General features: G+C 41.7%; 1 protein-coding gene across 1 annotated transcript in view; it reads right to left on the bottom strand.

The window, feature by feature from the left end:
• Nucleotides 1-27291, bottom strand: part of LOC125459436 (protein inscuteable homolog) — a 410574-nt gene that overhangs the window by 351076 nt on the left and 32207 nt on the right. The window contains exon 2 of the mRNA XM_059651868.1: nucleotides 13820-13911. The gene's annotated coding sequence lies outside the window, so the exon portion shown is untranslated. The remainder of the gene's footprint in view (nucleotides 1-13819; nucleotides 13912-27291) is intronic.

Genomic DNA, 27291 nt, shown 5'->3' with positions numbered 1-27291 from the left:
TAAAAGACATTTGGATAAGTACATGAATAGGAAAGGTTTGGAGGGATATGGGATTTAACTGAACTCACCAATACACGTCCTGTGCATTATTGGACACCTTGGACAAGATGCTCCACAGGGTTGCATAATCCAGAATGCAGAATTTCCTTCCTTCTTTGCTGCTGCATTGCTTCAGTCAGTTATTTGCATTCAAAGCATATTGAAACTTGATGGACTAGTTGTCACAATTTTGAATGACTATAACAAGCAAGCTTCTTCTCATCATTTATATTAGTGCTGCCAGATTTGAAGGAAAGCCTTACAGTGAGCAAAAATGCACACGGCATTAACAATACTGAAAACTCTGAATACTTCCAAATTTTGGCACTTCCAGTTTGGATCAATATACAATAAACATGATGTTGTAAAGGAGCACAGATTCCTAAACCCACAACTTGTGATGTTTGTGAAGATGCTGGCAGCAAAATGGCACCATCCAATCATCAAGTAAGTGGAGATCCTATGCGACAGGATTTTTAGCTAACTTTGGGTGTAATGCAACTCATCCAGGTAAATCATCTGTTTCCGGACATGTACCCATAAATTATTCAAAAACATTGCAATAAATGCCGTGCTACTCCTAGAAACTGCTATTTATCTGAGGTCCATCTCGTCCATAATTTCACAGGAGATCAATGTTAAAAATAATCTGACAATAGTGTGCTATTTGTGTTCGAAGCTTCTCGCAAACCTAAATATTGAAGTTGTTATTTTAACTGCAGTGCTTGAAAACTGTTCATACGCAAAAATCTGAGCCATAGTGGTCTACAGCACAGATAAAGCTGCCATTTGACCTATTGAATCCGGACCATCAAAAACAAGTATTTGACTATTGTAATCCCATTTTCTAGCACCTGTCACATAACCATGTGTGCATTGGCATTTTGTGTACATTTAAATACTTCTTAAATGTAATAAGGAGTTATGCCTCTATCGCCTTTACAGTCAATGAGTTCAAGATTCCTACCATTCTTTGAATGGAAACATTTTCCTCACATTTCCTCTAAACCTCCTGGCCTTCCCCTTAAATCTGTATCCTCAGTTTTTGATCCCTATCGAGGGGAAAAAGTTTCTTCTGTCCATCCAATCTTTGCACCTCAATTTTATACATCTCAGTTATGCCTCTATTCAGTCCCCTCTGCTCCATGGAAAACAACCCCAATCTATGAAATCCCTCTTCATTCATAACTGAAACTCTCCAGCCCAATCAACATCTTGGTAAATCTCCTCTACACCCTCTCCTATGCTATCATATCCCTGCTATAATTCAGATTCTAGAACTGTGCGCAATACTGCAACTGAGGCCTAAAATATGTTTTGTGCAGTTCTGGCATAACCTCCCTGCTCTTAAATTCTACACCTTGGCTAATAAAGGCAACCATCCCATGTGCCTTCTTAACCACTGGATGGGATCCTGTCTCATTAACTTAAGGGACTGGTGATGTGCATCCCAAGATCCCTCTGATTCTTGGTGCTTCTTAGGGTCCTACCATTCACCATGAATTCCCTAGCCTTGTTTGTGTGGTCGAAGTGCATCATCTCATATTTATCCGGATTGAATTCTATTTACCACAGATCAACCCATCTATATCTTCCTGAAATATAGGACTATCCTCCTAACTATTTCCATTATCACCCCACCAATTTTCATATCATCCATGAACTTACTGATCGACCTTCCTACATTCAAATCTAAAATAACTTATATATGTACCACAAACAGTAGCAGTAGCCACAACGCTGAACCCTTCTGGACACAAACTTCTAGTCACAAAAACACCCATCTACCATCACTACCTGCTTTCTGCCAATTCTGGATCCAATTAGATAAATTTCCCCTGCGGACTCTTACCTTTGATATCAGTCTCCCAGTGGGGTCATATCAAAACATCTGCTGAAATCCAAGTAGATGAAATAGAATGTATTGCGCTCCACCACACATCTGATCACCACTTCAAAAAAATTCAACTTAGTCAGACCTGACCTGTCACTAACAAAACCATGTTCTTGATTGATTCCTGCCCCTCCCAAGTGCAGATTAGTTCTATCCTGCAGAATTGCTTCCAACAGTTTCCCCATCACTGAGGTTAGACTGACTGACCTGTGGATTCCTAGTTTATCCCTTGCTCCCTTCTTGAATGACGGTCCCACATTGGCTGCCCTCCAGCCCTTTGGCAAGAGAGGAATTTAAAATGATTGCCAGAACCTCTGCTAATTCCTCCCTTGTCACACTCAACAATCTGGGATACTTTTCATCTGGCCTGGAGACTTATCTACTTTTAAGCCTGCCTGAAAACTCAGAACCTCCTCTCTCTATGCTAATTTCTTTAATCGTTTCACAGCCAATCTCATTGATTTTTCTCCCCACATTGTGTCAGTATTCACTAGTGAGACGGACAAAGTGTTAATTTAGAGCCTGACCTATGCCTTCCGGTTCCATGTACAAATTATCACACTGGTCCTTAATGGACAGTACTCTTACCCTAGTTATTATCTTACTTTTAATATCCTGGTAAAAAAACATTTTTTTCTACTTGCCATCATCCTTTCATGTCCCCCTTTTGCACTCCTAATTACCTTCTCTAAATTCTCACTTACACATTTTATCCTCCTGTAGGGCCTCTGCTGCTCGGAGGCTATGGTATCTGCTGTAAGCGTCCCTCTCTAATCAATCCTGTTTATCCCTTAATATCCAGGGTTCATTCAATTTGTGGTCCTACTCTTCATCTTTATGGGAAAGGTTACCCATGTACTCTCCCTATTTTCTTCTGGCACAAATTTACCTATGTTTGGCTCCCAGTCTATTCTGGCCAAATCTTGTCTGATCTTATTAAAATTCCCCAGTTTTTGCATGTTGATTTCAGGCCCATCCTTGTCCTTTTCCAGAACAACCCTGAACCTAACAGTTATGATCACTATCTGCAAAATGCTCCCCCACTGACACTTCAACCATTTGCTCAGCTTCATTACCTAAAATTCAGTCCAGGACTGCCCCCTTCTCTATAATGGCTAAAGATGTGCATCATTCAAATGCCTTTTGTTTTCCAACAGCAAAATGTCAGAAAGCCTGCAATTGCAAAACTCAAAATCACTGTAAAGTCATAATTCACAAATTGTGATATATTTAATTCTGGCCCATTCTTTTTGGTTTTTCATTTGCAACTTTATTTCATCAGAATTCGGAATAACTAGACAACCATTCTTTCCCAAGTCATGCAGAACTCCCCAACTATTTATAGTTGAGGACAATAAGTGGGCAACAACTGAATATGGGAGATAATGGGAACTGCAGATGCTGGAGAATCCAATGTGAGGCTGGATGCACACAGCAGGCCAAGCAGCATCTCAGGAGCACAAAAGCTGACGTTTTGGGCCTAGACCCTTCAGAGAGGGGGATGGGGAGAGGGAACTGGAATAAATAGGGGGAGAGGGGGAGGTGGACCGAAGATGGAGAGAAAAGAAGATAGGTGGAGAGAGTATAGGTGGGGAGGTAGGGAGGGGATAGGTCAGTCCAGGGAAGACGGACAGGTCAAGGTGGTGGGATGAGGTTAGTAGGTGGATGGGGGTGCGGCTTGGGGTGGGAGGAAGGGATGGGTGAGAGGAAGAACCAGTTAGGGAGGCAGAGACAGGTTGGACTGGTTTTGGGATGCAGTGGGTCGGGGGGCGGGGGGGGGGGGGCAGGGGCGAGAGCTGGGCTGGTTGTGTGGTGCAGTGGGGGGAGGGGACGAACTGGGCTGGTTTAAGGATGCAGTAGGGGAAGGGGAGATTTTGAAACTGGTGAACTCCACATTGATACCATTAGGCTGCAGGGTTCCCAGGCAGAATATGAGTTGCTGTTCCTGCAACCTTCGGGTGGCATCATTGTGGCAGTGCAGGAGGCCCATGATGGACATGTCATCTAAAGAATGGGAGGGGGAGTGGAAATGGTTTGCGACTGGGAGGTGCAGGTGTTTGTTGCGAACTGTGCGGAGGTGTTCTGCAAAGCAGTCTCCAAGCCTCCGCTTGGTTTCCCCAATGTAGAGGAAGCCACACCGGGTACAGTGGATGCAGTATACCACATTGGCAGATGTGCAGGTGAACCTCTGCTTAATGTGGAATGTCATCTTGGGGCCTGGGATAGGGGTGAGGGAGGAGGTGTGGGGGCAAGTGTAGCATTTTCTGCGGTTGCAGGGGAAGGTGCCAGGTGTGGTGGGGTTGGAGGGCAGTGTGGAGCGAACAAGGGAGTAACAGAGAGAGTGGTCTCTCCGGAATGCAGACAGGGGTGGGGATGGAAAAATGTCTTGGGTGGTGGGGTCGGATTGTAAATGGCGAAAGTGTCGGAGGATGATGCGTTGTATCCGGAGGTTGGTAGGGTGGTGTGTGAGAACGAGGGGGATCCTCTTAGGGCGGTTGTGGCGGGGGCGGGGTGTGAGGGATGTGTTGCAGGAAATATGGGAGACGTGGTCAAGGGCGTTCTCGATCACTGTGGAGGGAAATTTGCGGTCCTTGAAGAACTTGGACATCTGGGATGTGCGGGAGTGGAATGTCTTATCGTGGGAGCAGATGCGGCGGAGGCGGAGGAATTGGGAATAGGGGATGGAATTTTTGCAGGAGGGTGGGTGGGAGGATGTGTATTCTAGGTAGCTGTGGGAGTCGGTGGGCTTGAAATGGACATCAGTTACAAGCTGGTTGCCTGAGATGGAGACTGAGAGGTCCAGGAAGGTGAGGGATGTGCTGGAGATGGCCCAGGTGAACTGAAGGTTGGGGTGGAAGGTGTTGGTGAAGTGGATGAACTGTTCGAGCTCCTCTGGGGAGGAAGAGGCGGTGCCGATACAGTCATCAATGTACCGGAGGAAGAGGTGGTGTTTGGGGCCTGTGTAGGTGCGGAAGAGGGACTGTTCCACGTAACCTACAAAGAGGCAGGCATAGCTGGGGCCCATGCGGGTGCCCATGGCCACCCCCTTAGTCTGTAGGAAGTGGGAGGAGTCAAAAGAGAAGTTGTTGAGGGTGAGGACGAGTTCAGCTAGGCGGATGAGCTGTCCGTCTTCCCTGGACTGACCTATCCCCTCCCTACCTCCCCACCTATACTCTCTCCACCTATCTTCTTTACTCTCCATCTTCGGTCCGCCTCCCCCTCTCTCCCTAATTATTCCAGTTCCCTCTCCCCATCCCCCTCTCTGATGAAGGGTCTAGGCCCGAAACATCAGCTTTTGTGCTCCTGAGATGCTGCTGGGCCTGCTGTGTTCATCCAGCCTCATTTTATTATCAACAACTGAATATGGCTCTGTTCACTGTGGAAAAATATATGTCGACATTGCAAGTTGCAGCTTTTGGTTTTGACAAAAATTTTCCCTCTTTTTGAAAAAGAAGTTGTCTTCTCTTCAGTCTTTTTTGCCTCACTATTACACATTATGTAGACAGGTTGGTGGCCAGTCTAAAATTTTTAACAACGTTGTTGTGAAATCAGTTACTTGACAGCAAAAGCAGCAACCTGGTGTTACAGTTAGTATTTGTGAATAGGGTATTTAGCCACCTTTCTATATCTGCGTGTTTGTAACAGTTTGCATCACTATTGTCAACTTGTCAGTACGAATGCTTTTGCAAACCATCAAGTGTCAGTGTTGGATTCAACGTTGGCAGAAATACAGCACTTCAGTTAAGGCACATCAAACATAGCCACATATTATTTTGTTAAAAAAATCAATTCCATTTAATTTGATTACTTTAAAAAACTTCAGGTCTCTGCCAATATTTCTGTTCGTTAGAAATTAAATTCTATAATATACTGTTAGAGCTCAAGCCAAATATGCTACATGAATAGTTTGATTACAGACTCTAAAATCAATTCAGGTTCTACAATCATTGATGAAAAGCCAAGGAAATTAAAAAGGTATAGACATCTTGCTGCAATTGCTGACGACCAGAGAGAAATGAGCACAGGCACCATTTACTGCAAGCATCACAGGATATAGCAGTCTAAATTACCACAGAATCCCTGCAGTGTGGAAACAGGCCTTGTGGCCTAACAAGTCCACACTGACCCTCAGAGCATCCCACCCAGACCCATTCCCCTATAACCCACCTAATCTACACACCCCTGAACACTATGGGAGATTTAGCACAGCCAATCCACCTATCGACATATCTTTGGACTGTGGGAGGAAACCGGAGCACCCATTGGAAACCCTTGCAGACACAGGGTGAATGTGCAAACTCCAGGCAGACAGTCACCCAAGGGTGGAATCAAACCCAGATTCATAGCGCTGTGAGGCAGCAGTGCTAATCACTGAGCCACCATGCCACCCCAAAGAGATAAAGAAATTTGTTATGCAATCACCACATACAGATAAAACTCCCAATCTTCACGTATGTCAATAATACTTATACTGTACATCTACAGAAGAGTAAAAACAGTATCTTTTACCTTCAACTGCCTTCCTCCACCACTCCACCAACACGTATCCATATTAAATTTCCTACTATTTGATACAGCATCCAACCACTATTTTCGGATTAACAGTTCAAACAAAAAGCTGTTGTTTTCACTCATGACCAGTTAATATGTTCTCAAATCCTACAGAAGACCGAGACACAAACATAGTAACTAGTTGTCCATTGATATTTCCATTCCAGAAGGAACAGTTCGTAGAATGCATTCTTTAAACCATTCCATTAACGAGCACTCACTATGTGCTGTATGCCTCTATTTTGAGATGTACTTTAATTGCCAGCATTTGGAAGAATGATTTTGAGGTCAATGGGCAAGGAGTATACCGTTAATCAATATTCCAAATATCAGCATCAGCAACAGACATATCACTTCTATTAGTCACGAGAATCTCAGTCAATACTTATTCAAGAATCTCAGTTACTTTTAATGTTGAAAATCACCACAAATTAGGAGAGACGTCTGCTAATATATGGACAGATATTGCGCCTGCTTGCTTGTTTTCTGATAACAGATTATGACATTTCTGCAAATCAGAAGTTTTCCAATTTGAGACAGCCCATGGCCCTTAGGAAAAAAAAAAATCGAATTTGCCTTGATGGTAGCAGAGAATCATAGAATGGTTTATAGCACTGAAAGAGGTTTCTCAACCCATCATGCCTTTGCAGCCAAACCCACGACACTGTCTGTTCACTATAACGCTGCAAATTCTCTCTCTTGATACTTATACAATCACTTTGTGAATACACTGATTGAATTCACCTCCACCACACTCACAAGCAGTATATTTCAGATTCTTACTACTTGCATAAAAATAATGTCCCTTTTGTCACTGCTGGATCTTTTGTCAATTACATGGATTCATACAGGCTTACAGCATGGAAACAGGGCCTTTGGACCAACTTGACCATTCTACCCAGTTTTCACAATTAGTCTCGTCCCATTTGCTTACATTTGGTCCATATCCCTGCAAACCTGTCCCATCCATGTACCTGTCCAAATATTTCTTAAATGACAAAATTGCACTTGCCTCCACCATTACCTCTGGCAGCCTATCCCAGGCACTCACTACCCTCTGGAAAAAATTCCCCCTCTGGACTTTTTTGTATCTCTCCCCTCTCACCTTAAACCTACGCCCTCTAGTTTTAGACTTCCTTACCATGGGGAGAACCTGCTGGCTCTCTAACTTATCTATGACTCTCATGATTTTATAGAACTCTAAGGTCAGCCCTTGGTCTCCTACGCTCCATTGAAAAAAACACCAACCTATCCAGCCTCTCCTTATAAGACAAACCTCCAGTCTAGGTAATATCCTAATAAATCTTTTCTGCACTGTTCCTAGTTTAATTGTATCCTTTTTATAGTATGGCAACCAGAACTGCATGCCGTATTCCAAATATGGCCTTAGCAAGGTCTTGGACAGCTGCAACAAGACAGTCCCAATTCCTGTACTCAATGCATTTGGAAGCAAACATGCCGATGGTCTTCCTCATCACCTTGTCTACCTGTGATTCCACTTTCAAGGAGCTATGAACCTGTACTCCGTATCCCAGATCTCTTTGTTCTATCATACTCCGCTGGGCCCTTCTAATGATTGTGTAAGTCCTGCCCTGGTTTGATCTACCAAAATGCAACACCTTGTTTTTATCTGAATTAAACTCCATCTGCCATTCCTCAGCCCACTGACCCACAGTTGATCAAGATCTCACTACATTACCAGATAAACTTCTTCACTGTCCACTATGCCACGAATGTTGGTGTCACCTGTTAACTTACTAATCATTGCTCCTAAACTCTAATCCAAGTCATTGATTTAAATGATGAATAACAGTGGATCCAGCATCAATCCCTGTGGTACACCACTGAACACATCAACTTTGTGTCCTCTGGTTCTCAACCTCTGTCACAGGGGCACTTTTTTCTCTCTACCTAATCTGTATACACTTTCCACAGTGGGAAATAGTTTTCAGTCCATGGGGCACTGGAATCAGTACTGGGGTGTTTTGGTGGGATGGGAATCACTTAAGGCAATGAATAGTAGGTGCAGAAGTAGTCCATTCAGCCCATCAAGTCTGCTTAACCGTTCAACAACAACATGTCTGATCCACTTTCCTGCTTTCACCCCCACAATCCTTAATTCTCTCACAGACTTTATATCTGTCTATCTCTGCCTTGAATATACTTAATAATCTAGCCTCAACAGTCCTCTGCAGTAGTGAATCTGTGAAATTCTTTATCCTGAGAAGAAATGCCTCCTCATTGCTGTAATAAATGGGTGACCCTCCCTTTTGAGTGTATGCACTTTGGTCATTGACATTCGCACAGGGGAGAACAATTTTTCCATATCTACGCCATCAGATCTCCTAAATACCTTACACATTTCAATTAGGTGTCAGTCTTCTGAACTGCAATGAGTACAGATGCAACCTTCTCAACTATATTAGATCCACTGCTTCCACTTTATCTATTCGGTTTGTTACCTCCTCATGGAATTTTATGCAATTGTCAGGCATGAATTCCCCTTTGTTTAACCATGCTGATTGTGCTTGATCATTGTATGCATTTCTAAATATTCTGCTATTACATTCTTTAAACTCGAATGTTTTCCCAATAACAGTCATTAACTTAACTAGCTGTTAGTTGCCCTTTGTTTTGTCCCCTTCCCTGTTGGTTCCATAAAAGTGTTCCATTGGCAATTTTCCAATCCTCTGGGGCTTTTCCAGAATCTATGAATTCTTGTAAAATTTATTGCCAGTACATTTACATATGTAGCTTTTTTTTAAAAAACTATCCTAGGGCACATTCCTTTGTCCTTTGATTATTTAGTATTTTTGGGAATGTTGTTAGTGTTTTCTACTGTGAAGACTGACGCAACTATTTTCTCAACTCCTCTCGCATTTCCTGTTTCCCATTATCATTTCCCAGTTTGTTCTCCCAGGGTTAACAAAGTGTGGAGTTGGATGAACACAGCAGGCCAAGCAGCATCTCAGGAGCACAAAAGCTGATGTTTTGGGCCTGGACCTTTCATCCAGGCCTGAAACATCAGCTTTTGTGCTCCTGAGATGCTGCTTGGCCTGCTGTGTTCATCCAGCTTCACACTTTGTGATTTTGGATTCTCCAGCATCTGCAGTTCTTATTATTCTCCCAGGGACTTGGGATTTACTTTGGCCTCTCTCTTTTGTTTTATATATTTCAAAGAAGCTCTTGTTCTCCATCTTGATATCACTTGTAAATTTACCCTCAGAGTTTGTTTCATCTCTCCACATTTTTTGGTTCTCTCGCGATTGTTTTTATAAACTTTTCCCAACAGTCTGGTTTAATTTTGCCTCACCGTATGGCTTTTACTTTAATTTTGATGCTATCCTTAACTTTCCTAGTTGACCATGGGTAGTTTATCCTCTTTGTAGAATCATTCCCATATAATTAGAATGTATCTACAGGTAATTTGGCATATAAGAATATTTACACACAGACACACAAACACATACACAGACACAGACATGCACACACACACAAAAGTAGCGATGATCCATTCAGATGCTTCCACTGGTCAGCATAGGATAAAAGGTGGCCACTTCATTTGTAACAAATTTCTGACTTAACAGTTAAAGTTACAGCAATCAAGGACATCTGCAAGAAAAATAACAAGAACAAAGTTGCTGGAAAAGCTCAGGTCTAGCAGCATCTGTGAAGGAGAAAACAAAGTTAACATTTTGGGCCCAGTGACCCTTGCTCAGAATCAGACCTGAAACATTAACTCTGTTTTTTCCTTCACAGATGCTGCTAGACCTGCTGAGCTCTTCCAGCAACTTTGTTTTTGTTCCTGATTTACAGCATCTGCAGTTCTTTCAGTTTGCAAGAAAAATAAACTAGTTTTCTTCAGGTTTATGGTAAATTTTCACTACAGAGAATAGACAGATCATTAAAAAACTGGGGAAGAACTGAAACTGTAATTTTCAGTAACTTGTTCCCAGCTGCATGTTGTTCAGTTACCTGAAAAGCAATCACACAGTCAGTCATCAATAACTGGTCACTAGTCTGTAGACCAATCAACTTCTTGTTATCTGGAAAAACTGCATGGTGCACCCCCTCGGGTCCACTCAATCTTCACTAACTACTTGCCTAAGCAGCTTTTTTTAAAGTCAATGTCTGGCATAGATATCGGGTTACTTGCTTTCAAAAGATACATTGGTTTTGAAACAGCTCTTATCTCAGTCCATAAAACAAGTCCTTACACAACCTCTACCAATCTGACGTCCCAATCTGCAAGATAATTAAAGTCACCTATGATTAATGTACTACCTTTTTTATATGCCATCATTATCTCCTAATTTAACCAGTTCCAGACTATAGCCACTATTAGAAGACCTGCAGATCACTTCCACCAGTGCCTTCTTGCTCTTTTTATTTCTTACCTCCACCCATACGTATTCTGCATTCCCCAATCCAAGATCATTTCTTGCCACTTGAACCATGCTGAGGCCAATGTTGATGAACTGAATAAAGTGCTCTGCAGCCCTAGTAAAATGTAATAGGAAGTGGAAGCTCTCAGAGAGGGGACACAGGGGTTTAGAAAGTAAAGGATGTGAATAATTGCATGGCAGCTATTTAGGTAAGGATTCCAGGAGTGGGAATGTGTACAAAACATTTTTTAAAAAGCAGCAGGTAGAATCTAGAAGGGAAAAGATGGTAAAAAAAATTAATGACTTAACATGGGCATACACAGTGCTTGAAACTAAACAAACGAATTAACCTCAGGCAATTAGGGGTGGGCAATAAAACAATGGCCCAGAAAAGGAACGCATCTCAGTTCAGAGAGCGCAGAATAGATTTTATTTCTCAGTTATGGATACAATACTACATAAACACCATAATTCCCTCACAGGCAATGCAGCACAGATTCACCAAAATTAAACCTAGTCTGAAAGATACTAGCTTTGAAGGCAGATAACCTTGCAATCCAAGGGTTGATCTAAGTTTGATCTTCAGCTAGTGAAAAGATTTGATGGAATAACTGGGAAGAAAATATTTCCTCAGGTGGTAAGCCGTGAACAAGTGAATATAATCTTAATTTCACTGCTAGACAATTCAGGGTCAATCAAAATACACTTCTTTGGGCAAAGGGCAGGAGAAATCAGGAATTCTCTCTCTCTCCAAAAAGCTGCCGAGGCCAGAACATTTGCAAAATTCACCATAGAGACTGATAGCTTTTAAGCAAGTGCCTTGCAGTATATAGACCCTAGGCAGGTGCCACAGTTCAGATGTAGATCAGTCATGACCTCAGTGAAAGGTGGAATAGCTTCAAGGGCTGAAATGCCTACTCTTGCTTCTGTATTCCTAATCAAACAATAGCTGACTAATACAGCTACAAAACATGATAAACCTTCATGTCTTCAACTGTCGCACAATGCACTTATAATAACACTTCACGTACAATAATAAGCTGCACATCTAACCTTCATTCTGTGAACTTCAACAAAGAAGTCAGAAACGCAGGGGTGGGTGGGTGTGGATGTAGATTCTATGTTTAACAGCCTGGTAAGGAAAGAGTTCAGCTCCTTGTTTACCTTACCGCTTTACCAGTGCAAATGGCTAAAGCTGATAATATTTTAAAATTTGCTATCTCCCTTTTCTCCAGAACATAAGGAATAAAATGTTATTTGTTTAGCACATCAAGACCTCAGGAGATTTCAATGAAACAAAAAAAATCAGGACACCTGGAAGCATCTGTGCAAAGTGAAGTAAACCCCGTGTTCCTATCACTTTGTTTTTCTTTCAGATTTCAAAGAACTGCAACATTTTGCTTTTGTTTCAGGGAGTGCTTTGGAGTAAACTCACTGTTGTCATATCAGAAATAATGCAGCCAGCTGTGTAGCAAACACACAAAATCAACAATGTGATAATGATCAGATGAACTGTTGTCTGATTTTTTTTGAGGGATAAATATTGTCCAGGAGATAGTCCGAAGGAGTGACATGAGATCTTTCATATTCACTTCAGATGGGGGCCTCAATTTAATAGTTCATCCAGTGGATGGCACCTCAGTACTGCACTGGACAGTTGGACTTTGTGTTCAAGACTCTGGAGTGGGATTCGAACCTTATAAAACTCAAAAGAAGAGCTATTTGCAACTCAGGATAACACTTAGACAGTCAAAATGAAATATCAATTTTCTTTCTCTCTCCACAGATGCTGCCAGACTTGCTGGCGTGGTTTGCAGACTTCATTGAGCTTATTTCAAATTTTCAGTATCTCACATATTTTGTTCTTACACTGATTATTACATATTTACTCCTAAATACTTGCTATATAATTTCCATTTCTTATGTGGTGTTTACATTACATCAGACGTGATGTTACATTTTCCTTGAGCAAAACAAGCATTAAGGGATTTCTAAAGTTTAGTCACACACGATATTGAAAATGGCATAGGTAGAAATACATTGAGGTAATTTCCATGAAACAGCAATTAATAAAAGCAGATAGTTTAGGAAGTTAAGATAACAAAGTGTAGAGTTGGATTATCTACAGCAGGCTGAGCAGCATCAGAGGAGCAGGAAGGCTGACGTTTCGGGCCTAGACCCTTTATTTTTCTGAAGGGCGGCCTAGGCCCGAAATGTCAGCCTTCCTGCTCCTCTGATGCTGCTCGGCCTGCTGTGTTCATCCAACTCTACACCTTGTGATCTCAGATTCCCCAGAATCTGCAGTTCCTACTCTCTCTGAAACTAGTTTAGGAAGTTGGTAGTTTTTGTTTCAAATATTGGTTTTGGAAGAACAATAACTCCTTCGATGTAAATTGCTATCAATGCAGGAGATCGTCAACAGAACAGATCAAAAGACAATAAATTCTATATATAATACAATATTGCTGCTTATTTTATGCAGCAATCAGATGTTAGTGAGAAAAGTTCACTTCTTTGCCACATGTACAGTACAGAGTGCTGTATGATTGGAGGCACCATTTTTGAAAAGTGACATTTGTCCCATCTGCCTGATTAAATAAAAGGTTTTGAGGCACAGTTTATTGAACAGCAGAAAGCCTTCTTGGTAGCCTAATCATTAAAAACGCTTCATTCAACCATGATCACCAAAGATAGATTTTCATCTCATTTGCTGTTTTGAGAGCTCCTGTGCATCCAAATTGACTGCTGCATGTGGTCCTTACATTAATAGCAATTTTTAGTGTTTGAAAGGTCTTGGAGGACTTAATACAAATTCAGATCTTTCTTCTGTGCCATTGCAAGTTTTTTTTCCATTGTAAAAATGATTATGGTATACAATAAGTAAACTGTTACATTCAATTACAACTGGTTTAGCACTTTTACAAATCTACCAATCACAGGTTAAACATACCTTATCCAAGAAGCCTGGATTTCTTGAAAGTATTTGATCCGAAAGCAAATTTCCCCATTGTTCCGAAGTCAGTTATTAATCCACGTAATAGCCTACAAAACAAGAAGTTATGATGATCATAATATTGGCCGATCGCATTACCTCAAGGCACTTGAATCACTGGTAATACTTGTAAATAAAAGATATCCTTTGATTCAACACTGTCATTTATGCTTTTTCATGCTATGAATGCAGTCAAAACAAAACAAAAACAAAAGTGCATGAAAAAATGGCCACCAGCTATTATTTCAAACAATTAAAATTAATGTTAGGGTTCAGGGAGACTTCCTTAAGTATTCCCACCGATTGCATTCCTACTTGCCAAGAAACTTGATTGCACAAAAACACCACTCAGGAAGGCAGCAGACTGCTTTAGATTAACAGGCAACCTAATGATTATCACTGACATTTCACTGTGACTTTACCTGTGAAAATTGGTGTGGTTGCATAACACCAAACTTGCTAACGAAACCTGAAGAGAGTCAGTGGTCAGAAGAACCACTGGTAAGAAAAACAGAGAAAGTAAAAGCTCAAGATTCTTAGTGAGGGAGGAAAGCTCCTCTGCAATCAGCAAAGATAAAATGGAACACAAATGATTTGGTCTTAAGATTACACACAATATGATGCAGAGCGCAAATATTGGAATAGGTTGGCATATAAGTTATAGATTGGAAGGCCAGTGAAAAGAGTGTCAGAGAAAGTAAGCCAGAAAGTGTCTTAAAGAGTGATGAATGCTTCCTCAGTGGTGTTCGGGGTAAAAAACAGAAGACTGACAGTTGTATTAACACTGTGGTGCTGGAAGAACACAGCAGGCCACACAGCATCAGAGGAGCAGGAAAGCTGACATTTTGGGAAGGGTCTAGACCTGAAACATCAGCTTTCCTGCTCCTCTGATGCTGCCCAGCCTGCTGTGTTCCTCCAGCTCCTCACTGTTATCTCAGACTCCAGCATCAGTTCTTACTATCTCTGACAGTTGTATTAGTTGATTTTGATGATTGATTGCATGAGATTATAGCTCGGTTCAGATTTGAAAGGTCATTAAAAGGTGATGCGGCTACAGGTTCAGGCAATGGTGAGCTTTCAGCTGGAAGTTCCAGGCCCACCCTGGGATACAAAGCTTTCTCTGATCCAAAACAAGGCTTTGACTTTGCCAACATGGAATGAAGAAAGCCAATCTCATCTCAGACTCAATGTCAGGGAGGCAGTAGCTCAGTGTAATGCTCATTATGAACTCGTGTAAGTGGCAGAGTTCTTGACCCGTCATTTATAGGACATTGGCCATTACAGCACAGTACAGGCCCTTTGGCCCTCAATGTTGTGCCGACCTGTCATACCAATCTCAAGCCCATCTAACCTACACTATTTCATATGCTTGTCCAATGACGACTTAAATGTACTTTAAGTTGGCAAATCTACTACCGTTGCAGGCAAAGCATTCCATTCCCTTACTACTCTGAGTAAAGAAACTACCTCTGACATCTGTCCTATATCTTTCACCCCTCAATTTAAAGCTATGCCCCCTTGTGCTCGCTGTCACCATCCTAGGAAAAAGGCTCTCCCTATCCAACCCTCTGATTATTTTATATGTCTCAATTAAGTCACCTCTCAACCTTCTTCTCTAACGAAAACAGCCTCAAGTCCCTCAGCCTTTCCTCCTAAGACCTTCCCTCCATACTAGGCAACATCCTAGTAAATCTCCTCTGCACCCTTTCCAAAACTTCCACATCCTTCTTATAATGCAGTGACCAAAACTGTACACAATATACATTATGAACTCACTTTTTCACACTTTTTTTAAGCTTTAGAATTTAGAAGAAGAAAGGCAAAATTAGATCCTGGAAGGTGACAACACAGACAGGAGAAAACATTGGAGGATATGTATGCACTGTGACGGGATAGGCTAGAAAGCAGCCTGCAGATTGCAATCCTGCAGCACAGCACCACACAAAAAGAAGCACTTATGGAAGATTGAAGATGGTAAATCATAAATCATTAAGCATAAGTGGACAAAGACGATGAGCTGAATTTGATCAGACTTTTGGTGACGGACTGGGAGATTGGAAAGCTGGCAAAATGGCATCCCAACGTCACCAGGAACTGTCACGCGATTTCGCCTTCAGAAAAATTGGCAGATCGCACACCTGCCAGAAACTAACTGAACCATTCAAGTAGCAGTGAAGGATTCCGCTTGGCACTTTGTCAGCAATTGAGAGTCCCACCACAGGATGGAGAAACTGCCAGGTAAACCTTAAAACTCCCATTGGGCTCCAGGAGAGGGCGAGTGCAGGACAGTCTCATTTTGGTCCACCCTTTGGATCATGGAAGGATTGTCTGTCAGCATTGGCTACAACTGCAGCAACCTGCCTTAAGGAACCTCGGCCCCTCAATTTCAACAGGGCCTACTTGACTGCCTCCAATCTTAGTTACCTAACTTTGAGGGTATCAACTATTGATGCAGCTGCATTCTCCAGGAATAGCCCCAGTGGTCACAGTTAAGACTGTTTGCACCACCAGTGCTTGGAGTAATAAGAATGCAGTTGTTGGAGATTAGACAGCCCAGTTCCACAGTATCTCTGTAGGAGTTCCTCGGGATAATGTTCAAGGCCCAACCGTCTTTAGCTATTTCTATGACTTTCCTTCATTCATTAAGTCAGAAATAGGGATGTTTGCTGATGATTGCGTAATGTTTAGCACCATTCTTGACTCCTCAGATATTGAAGCAGTCCTTGCCCAAATGTGAAAAATCTGGACAATATCCAGATATGGGCTGATAAGCATCAGATAAAATTGTTTGACAATGGCCATCTCCAACAAGAGAAATCTAACAATCACTCCTTGGCATTACCATCACTGAATCCCCCAAAATTAATGCCTGGTAGTTACTTCTGACCAAAGACTAGACTGGCCATATAAATACAGTGGCTACAACAGCACGTCAAAGAATAGGAATCTTGAAACTCTTTTCCTGACTATCAAATACATGTCCACCATCTACAAAGCACAAAAGACACTGCAAAAATTTAGCAAGACTTCTTGGACAGTCACTTTTAAACTCACAACCACTCGAAAGACCAAGCATAGCAGGCACATAGGACTGCCTCCACCTGCAAATCCTCCTCCAAGCCATATACTATGCTGGCATATCACCTGTTCCTTCATTCTCACTGTCATTTTCATGGTACATATAGACTGCAGCAATTCAAGGCAGCAGCTCACTACCAACTTTTCTAGGGGCAAATGAGAATGGGCAAAAGATGCTGGCCCACCCAGCAATCCCACATCCCATGAATAAATCATAAATAAAAAAGGTTAGGTGTCCTCCTTCGAGGGGATCCTTGCCACTTTATAGGCCACCACCAGCAAAATGTTGTCTCAGATTTCACTACCTGATGAAGAATATTCTGACCTTTGTTTTCAATCATAGCACTGAGACCTCCACGTAAAATTCAGTCACAAGAAAGTTTCTGGGGAGTGTTGGAAACACTATGGATAATAAAGCAGAATAGAATTCAGACTGGAAGAGTTGAGTAAATAAGAGGAGAAATGGTGAACGTTGAGGTCGGTGGAAATAGCACACTGAACCTTTGAGGGGAAGGGGAGACAGGAGACAAGGAACTGGTTCAAAAGAACAGAAAACTCAATAGTCGTCCTTTTGGCAAGTGGGTGACAGAAGCTAATGTTTCATTGGTTTCTGCATAACATCATTAAAAGTCTCCAAAATCATCTGTTCCAGTTAATAGTTTAAATCATCTGTACATATTTTGAATGTATTTTGCTCCTCGAGCATACTACATAGATTCATCACTTTATAAATTGTGCCGGTATAAATTATTGCCCTTTCAAGGTCCAAGGTCCCAATATCCAACCCCATTAATTGTCAGTCACAACTGTGATTGAATTTGTTGAACTTGAATGGCAGTTGATGTAATATTTTGACCATTATCAAAAAGGCAACCAGAAGGGTTTCCTGCCTCCTCAAAGATATCCAACAAGTTTCCATTTTCTCCTGAAAATGTAAAGACTATGAAACATGTTTCAGATTCCTGATTGATGAAAATCATGTCAGACTGAAAGCAGCTCCATTTTTAAACATACTGCCTCTCCATGAACCATACATGTCTAAAGTATGAGCTGTCTCCATTTCCCTTCCTGTAATGATGATAGTTTAGTGCCAGTTTCAGAGGTGGTAACTTTGGAATTGGGACTCCGGTGCCAATTTGGCTCAGTCAGAGATCCTTTCAATCCCTGCAAGACTTCAGGCCTCAGTCCAACTCCTGAGATGACCACAGAACTGATCTCCAAATCACTCACACTGACTCCTGAACTACCAACCCTACTCTAGCTCCCTGGCTACCTTCCCAACCAACCCATACATATTATCCATGCCAACCATTCAGCTTCCTGTCATCACCTGAGTGTCCCTGCTGCCCTGTCTTCAAATAATATAATAATGACGAAAAGAGTACAGTACCCCAAGTCACTGAGTCATCTTGCAACAGCACAGCACAGGAGGTCGTCATTTGGCCTATTGAGTCTGTGTTGGTTGTTTCAAGAACAGTCCAATTGGTCCCACTACCACACTCACTCGCAAAATCTATGTAAGCTTTTATGCAAGAACATATCTACTTCCCTTTCGAAGACTACAAATCAAATGTTTTGCCAAGCATCTTAAATGTGGGTGTTTTTGTTAATCAACTTATCACCCATTGAAAATAATTTCTCTTCATCGAAGGCAATTCTATCAAATTTCCTCCCAAATTAGTCATTTACCAAACTGCAATCCCTCATCCCTGGAAACACATTAAATCTCTCCGTAACCTTCAGAAACCATCACATCCATTCTAAAGTGTGGTGCCCAGAATTTAGCACAATACTTCTGCTAGAGGTAAATTAGTGCTCATTTAATAAATAATTTTCAAATTCTTTTCTTATATTCTATCCTTCTGGGAGCTTTGAGTAATCTGATTTGCTCTGGTTCCTGCAAACCATGTCACTTCTGAAACTGACTTGAATGCCACCTTCAAGTCAACCTGTTATCCATGTCCTCTCCAGCCCAACACGTATCATTTTTCTGTGCTCACATGGAGATTTTAATGTGAAAAAATGAAAATGAAAGGCCACTGGAATGTCAACTTATCTTGCATTAACTCTAACTTGTCCAATTATTTACCAAGTTAGAAAGCTATTCAATTGGTCCTACCATCCTGTGGAACTAAATTTTGAAAGCCCTGTTTAGCTAATGGTCACTTTAAATGTACATCAATAAGGTTCTGTGGTAAGTCACATAATTTCAAATCCTTGAATGTGGCAAGGAGAATATAGCAATTACTTGCTGAACAATTCTCCATGATTCAATTTGAATTTAATGCTTTTTCAGTCTTAATAAAAGAAATTCATTTAGATGAATGGTTCTTCAATTAAATTTCCTAATTTAAGAAATTCCTGAAGTAGCATAATTTATCAAATTGTGAAATTACCTTGTACAAATACTGTGTTATTACATTCAGCGTCCAGGATTCCATGACTTCAACTAACTGGATCGTATTTTGTTTGCAGGATAAAGAGCATAGGCTTTGTTAACAGCAACCTCCTGAGAATTTCAATTCATTGAGGAAATAGCTGATTGTTAATTCTAAAACATGAGACTCAAGATGAATATAACCAAAGAATTTGTGCTCTGTATGAACAAAACATTATTTTCAAAGTATACAGCATTATCAGAATCAAGTTGTAGTTTTGTTCAGTAACACCCAATAATCATTATATGATTAGACATTGCATAATGGTATTCCAAGATATGCCATCTTCTATGAGAAAGGACAGAACAATCATTCAAATTTCAAATCAATAAAGCAAACCAGTAAAATGCAAAAAGAGCCATGCAATTGTAGACAAAGAGAAAAGTACAAACCAGCCCAGTTCGTCCCCTCCCCCCAATGCACCACACAACCAGCCCAGCTCTTCCCCCCCACCCACTGCATCCCAAAACCAGTCCAACCTGTCTCTGCCTCCCTAACCGGTTCTTCCTCTCACCCAGCCCTTCCTCCCACCCCAAGCCGCACCACCATCTACCTACTAACCTCATCCCGCCTCCTTGACCTGTCCGTCTTCCCTGGACTGACCTATCCCCTCCCTACCTCCCCACCTACACTCTCTCCACCTATCTTCTTTTCTCTCCATCTTCGGTCCGCCTCCCCCTCTCTCCCTATTTATTCCAGTTCCCTCTCCCCATCCCCCTCTCTGATGAAGGGTCTAGGCCCGAAACGTCAGCTTTTGTGCTCCTGAGATGCTGCTTGGCCTGCTGTGTTCATCCAGCCTCACATTTTATTATCAAAATATTTGTTTGTCTGCAGAAAAGTGCAGTGAAAATTTGTCTTACAAGAAACGATTACCTATAAAACTCCATAACAGCATAATATAACTTTTTTCATGGTACAACTTAGTGATATCTATCTCACTGCAAATATTTTGCAGTGTTTGTGCTTAATTCATCAATGGTTCCTGATTATAGCTAATTAATACTATACATAAAAAGAGAAACAAGTCAAAAAATTGAAAGCAACCTTACATAATTAAAGTGATCTCCATTTTAGACCAGATACTCAGAATCAATTAATATATGCTCTTAATTTGACTATTTCCAACAGCTTTTTCAGACAGCTTCAGGGAACTATCAATAAGATGCAACATTGTTCCATTCTCCATTTTCAAATTGAAGCAGCAGCTTCAGCCTTCTGCAAAGTGATCCTATGATAATTAGCTTTGACACTGATCCTCCCAGGGGGATATTGATGAACAATTCAAGAGGTTAAAGGGCAGGCTTTCAGCAGGATCAAGTGGAAGAAGCAGTGTTTACTTTGAGCATGTCCCTTAAAACAAGATTGAACATTCAAAATCTTGGATGTAGTGCAGCATTAGAAAAAAATACCTATCTTCAACATATTAGCACAAATAATTAACAAGACTTCATTTGGAAGCCAGCAGAAACTGTTAGCACATTTGTCCAAATTGTTTTTATCAAGTCTCAGATGGTAGCATATGGTTCTTACATTTTTAACCATTTGTTGACCAATGAAACCCAGCATCTGAATGTGACAATCTGTCCCGTAGGAGCTCACCTTAGCAGGTAAAGAAAGTATAAAGATGTCAAATTCAGAAATTTGAAAAAGTTAATACTGAAAAGTGCCTTAAACACCCTCTGCTTTCATGAACTCATATGGTCTTGTGCCCAGAAAAGCTGAGGATCTGATGAGGCTGAAAAACTCCACAAAGGTTGGTCTCCCATCACTGAGTTAGCCTTTATCAACACATGCACAGTACTTGACACTGACCCAGCCAGCACAGAGCCTGTTCCTACAGTGAACTGTCACTCCTGTTTATATCTGTCAGCCAGAACTCTCTTATTGGACTAGATTAACATCCCCAATCAGAGAACTCATGTTCCATGAGATCTACCTGGATGATTTCTTTCTAATCAAGGTATCAGCATCCTCTGTAAATCTCTGTAGAAATGTCTATCACATCAATATAATCTGCAATTAGTTGCTAAAATGCAAAAAAAACTTCTTGTTCAGTGCAAGAGCTGCTTCCAGTTAGACCAGTAAGTAGTTTTCCTCTACCGCAATAGACCAAGCAGGCCCTGTGGAAGGCTACATGAAAGAAGATGATGGTAGAAAACAAACCACATCTGACATGCAGATTCTATTTAGCTGCACATCAATTAGCTCACCATGTTAATCTGGGTGGAGGCAGGAAGATAACAAAGTGTGGGGCTGGATGAACACAGCAGGCCAAGCAGCACCTTAGGAGCACAAACGCTGATGTTTCAGGCCTACACCCTTTGTGCTCCTCCCTTTTCTGATGAAGGGTCTAGGCCCGAAACGTCAGCTTTCGTGCTCCTAAGATGCTGCTTGGCCTGCTGTGTTCATCCAGCCCCAAACATTGTTATCTTGGATTCTCCAGCATCTGCAGTTCCCATTATCTCTGGAGGCAGGAAGGTGTCACCTGACTAGGGTGAGCCAAGCTCAATAAACATGGATAATCTCTACCTGCTCCTACTCCTCTGATGCTGCTTGGCCTGCTGTGTTCACCCAGCTCTACCTTGTAATCTCTACCTCCTGGTTGATTCACACATTTCAGAAAATGCACATTGATGAAAATTCAACTACCAGTTACCCAGTTTGGGAAGACAATGGAAAGAAGACCCTAGAATAGTGGCATTATTGCTAGATTATTAATTCAGAGATCCAGGTTATGTTCCGGGGACTGGGGTTCAAATGATGACATAGCAGATGGTGGAATTTTAATTCAGTTGTAAAATCTGGAATTAAGAGTCTCATGATGACCATGAAATCATTGTCAATCATTTGAGAAACCCATTTGATTCACATATCTGCTGTGCTTATCTGGTCTAGCATACAAGTGACTCCACATCCACAGCAATGTGGTTGACTTTTACTATCTTCTGGAGAACTAGGATTGTCCAATAAATACTGGCCTAACCAGCAATGCCCACATTCAATGAATTAATAAGAATAAATACATACTAAGTTATGCTTCAACAGCCCTTTTGAGCAGCAAAGCAGAAGCAGAGAAAATTGCATTTGTAAGCAAGAACTGGAAGGCATTTTCTCTCTCTCTCTCTCTCTCTCTCTCTCTCTCTCTCTCTCTCTCTCTCTCTCTCACTCACTTTGCCTATCTCTTGATTAACATCTAAAGTCTGTGTCCGGTGAAAAAGAAGCTTGGGACAACAACTGTTCACTGAGAACCCAAGATCTACAAACTTCATCGCAGTTGCAGAATAGGACTCAATAATTTAACAATTGTCCTCTGATTTGTTCAAATACAAACAAAAGTACATAATTCCCGAGGTAAGGTAAGCATAACCCCTTTTGACATCAAGGCTGCATTTGACTGAATGTAGCATCAAGAACTCCAAACAAAACTGGAGTCAGTGGGAATCGGGGGCAGCTCTCAGCTGGTTGGAGTCAAACCTGGCACGTAGGAAGATGGTTGTGGTTGTTGGAGGATAGTCATATCTGCTCCAGGACATCTCTGCAGGAGTTTCTCAGTGTAGTATCTAGATCTAGCCATCTTCAGCTGCTTCATCAATGACCTTCTCTCCAACATAAGGTCATTTACCTGGATGCTTTCCCACATTGCACTCGAGCACTCCACTCACATGGCATCCTACTGATAGCTGAACCCTTGTGTTCCAAGACTAGCTACACTTCTAATCAAGCTGTCCAGTACAGTTACAACACCGACATCTACCCAACAATGCAGAAGATCGCCCAGGCATGTCCTATCCTCAAAAAGCAAGACCAATGTAACCTGGCCAATTACCACTCCATTCAATCTATGCTCCATCATCAAATTGGTTGATGGTGTCATTTATAGTCCTGTCAGTGGCACTAGTAATGATCTGCTCATTACCACGAACTTTGCATTCTGCAAAGCCTCAGCTCATTACAATTGCATAAAGCTCATTCCAGCTTTGCTCCAAACATGGATGAAAGAACTGAAGCCGGAAGTCAGGGAGACCTCCCTTGACATCTAGACAGCATTTGACTGAATGGAGCATCAAGGACACCTTGAAAAACAAGAGTCAATAGGAGTCATGCAAAAACATCTGCTGGTTGGAATGATACTCAGTTCAAAGGAAGCATATTGTGATCGCTAGGGATTATTTTTTCCCAACCACAGGACATTAATTGAGAAGTTTCTCAGGGTAGTATATAAGCCCAGCCAACTTTGGCTGCTTCATCAATGATCTTCCTTCTATCCGAAAGTGACAAGTAGAGATGTCTGCCAACGATTGAATAATGTTCAGGACCATTCATGACTCCTCAGATACTGCAAGCAGTCCATGTCCAAATGCAACAAGATCTGAACCACTTTCAGGTTGGGGCTGACGAGTCACAAGTTATCCAATAGTCCCCAGCATCACAGATAAAGGCTTCAGCCAATTTCATTCACTCCACCTAATAGCAAAAAACAGTTGGAGACACTAGAAACTGCAAAGGCTATAGGCACTGACACCATTCCAGCAATAACACCGAAATCTTCTACTTCAGAACTTGCTACTCCCTAGTCAAGCTTTTCAATTACTGTTGCTACATTGGCATCTACCCCATAATGTGCAGGTATGTACTGTACACAAAAAGCAGAACAAATCCAATCTGGCCAATTACTGCCCCATTGGTCTACTCTCAATCATCAGTAAAGCGATGGAAGGTGTCATCAACAATGCTGTAAAGCAGCACCCGCTCAGCGATCACCTGTTCAGTAATGGGCAGGGCAACTCATCTCCTGACCTCATTTCAGTCTTGGTTTAAACAAGAGCTGATTTCAGAAGTGAGGTGAGAGTGACAGCCCTTGACATCAAAGCTGCATTCAACCGATGTGATATCAATGAACGCTGGCAAAACTGGAATCAGTGGGAATCAGGGGACAAACCCGTCCCTTGTTGGAGTCATACCTGGCACAGGAAGATGATTATGGCTGTTGGAGGTCTGTCATCTCAGGACATCCCTGCAGATGTTCCGCAGTGTAGTGTCCTAGGCCCAATCATTTGCAGCTACTTCATCAAAGACCTTTCTTCCATCATAAAGGCAGAAGTGGGGATGTTCACCAATGTTTGCACAACATTCAGTGCCATTCACAACTCTCCAGATACTGAAATAGTCCATGTTCAAATGCAACAAGATCTGAACAATATCTAGGCTTGGACTGACATGTAGCTAGCAACATTTGTACCACACAAATGCCATGCCATGAACAACTCCAAATAGAACTAATTTAACCAGCATTCTTGACATTCAATGTTGCCATCATCACTGAATTTCCTACTATCAGCTTCCTGTAGTTAACATTGACCAGAAACTCTACTCGACTTGCCATATAAGCAGTGGCTACAAGAGTAGATCAGAGACTAGGAATACTGTGGCGAGTAACTCACCTCCTGAATCCATAAAGCCTGTCCACCATCTACAAGGAATGTGATGGAATACTCCCCATTTGCTCCAACAATACTCAAGAAGTTTGACACCATCCAGGACAAAGCAGCCTGCTTGATCAGCACTACATCCAAAAGCATCCACTCCCTCCACCGCCAGCACACAATAGCAGAGGTGTGTACTATCTAAAATATGCACTGCAGAAATTCACCACAGATCCATGGACAGCACCTTCCAAACCCACAACCACTTCCATCTGGAAGTCAAGGGCAGCGTATACATGGGAATGTCACCACCTACAAGTACCCCTCAAAATCACTCACTATCATAACTTGAAAATATGCTGCAATTCCTTCACCATCATTGGGTCAAAATCTTAGAATTCTCTCCATGAGGGCATCTTGGGTCGACCAACAGCACATGGTCTGCAGTGATTCAAGACAACAGACATTACCAACTTCTTAGGGGCAACCAGGGATAGTCAATAAGAGCTGGCCAGCCAGTGATCCCCATGTCCCATGAGTGAATAAAAAAAGTAACATTTGTGCCACACAGTTGTCAGGCAATGCTCACTTCCAACAAGAGAGAATCTAACCAATACCTCTTGATATTCACTGGTATTATCATCACTGAATCCCACACGATCAATATTGTAGGGGTTACCATGGGGATTTCTGTAATGAGTAGCTCACCTCCTAACCCCTCAAAACCTGTCCACCGTCTACAAGGTGCAAGTCTGAAGTGGGATGGAATACTCTCAATTGCTGCTCCAACAACACTCCAGAAGCTTGGCATCATACCGATCAAAGCAGCTCACTTGATTGGGACCCTGGCTAACACTTTTAACATTCACTCCCCATACCAACCAGATTCAGTAGCAGCATTGTATACCATTGACAAGAGGCACCGCAGCAACTCAAGACGTAGTGGGAATGGGCAGCACAGTGGCTCAGTGGTTAGCACTGCTGCCTCACAGTGCTAGGGACCCAATTCAGTTCCAGCCTCGGGCAAATGTCTGTGTGGAGTTTGCACATTCTTCCTGTGTCTGCATGGCTTTGCTCTGGTTTCCTCCAAAAGTCCAAAGATATGAAGGTTAGGTGGATTGGCCATGGGAAATATAGGATGGGGGAGTGAATCTGGGTTGGATGCTCTTTGGAGAGTCAGTGTAGACTTTTTGGGACAAATGGCCAGTTTCCACACTATAGGGATTCCATGATAATGATGATAACTTAGCAAGGCTCCTCATGCAGCACATTCCAAACCCACAAACTCTACCACCTAAAAGGGCAGTAGATACATAGGAACACAACGATACAATCCCCTCAAAGCTACGCACCATTCAGACTTGGAAATATCCACCTGTTGCTAGGTCAAAATCTTACAATATTTAGACTACTGTGGTTCAAGGCAGCTCACTGCCACCTTCTAAAATCCAGTTATGGATGGACAATAATTACTGCTCTGGCCAAAGACACCCACATTCTATGAAAATTATTTACTATTTACTTAGTTTTGGGCCAGGCATTTGGCACTACAATATCACATCTTTGAGCTGTATCTCTTTTAGCCACAAATCCCAGTCAATTGGCAGGGATTACTGATACTGTTAAGAAGCACGTTTGCCTAGCTTGAAAATAAAAACGTATTTGAAAGTTCACACTGCTGCAACCGATCCAATGCTGAATTACAAATTTTGTTGAGAAAAGAAAACTTGAAAACCATGTAAACCTTATTTGTAACAATGCCTGGTACATGTAGCATCCAAACTAAGGAAAAAACTAGTATAAAGAGAAAAAATACTTGGCTCAAATATTGATTACTCCAGTACCACCATGGACAATAAGTCAAGTTCAAGTGTGTTTGTGAGTATGAGCTCACTGAACAATCTAAAAGAAACAAGTCTTTGACTGCAGCATGACCACATGGTCCTGATATTCCTGAGCACTGGGCCAACAGCTGCACACCAGCAGGCATCCAGCTACACACCAGTTATATTACTGTGCAACACACAGAGCAATGCTTTTGAAAGTTTGGAGATCTGTGGTATTAATCATTTAGAAAGACCCGAAATCTTTATCAAAACCAAATCCTAAAAAGGCAGGGGTACCATAAAGAACATGTAACTCCTACTTCAAAGTAATTGTGATTTACGATAAAGGCAGCTTTATACTAGTGTGGCTCGCCAGAAAGTTGCTCACATCTCATTGCAGGTATATCTTTCTTAACAAAGTATAACAAAAAAATTTGTGACAATCACCACAGATAATGCCTAATCGGGTCATAATTAAAACTGATTGTCGGTGCAACAAATATACACGTTCCACAAAATAGATGGTACACGATTTTTAAATAAGGCTCAGACATAGCACAGTGTTCACATTCCTGATATTAGTTACTTAGTAGCAGTAGCTTAGATTTTAAATTACAAATGAATTCATTTATTCCCTTACAATGTGAAAAAATTATAAGATTTGG

Source organism: Stegostoma tigrinum, chromosome 17 (genome assembly GCF_030684315.1).
Source record: "Stegostoma tigrinum isolate sSteTig4 chromosome 17, sSteTig4.hap1, whole genome shotgun sequence".
In the NCBI taxonomy this organism is placed as follows: domain Eukaryota; kingdom Metazoa; phylum Chordata; class Chondrichthyes; order Orectolobiformes; family Stegostomatidae; genus Stegostoma; species Stegostoma tigrinum.
This window is presented reverse-complemented; position numbering and strand designations above follow the sequence as displayed.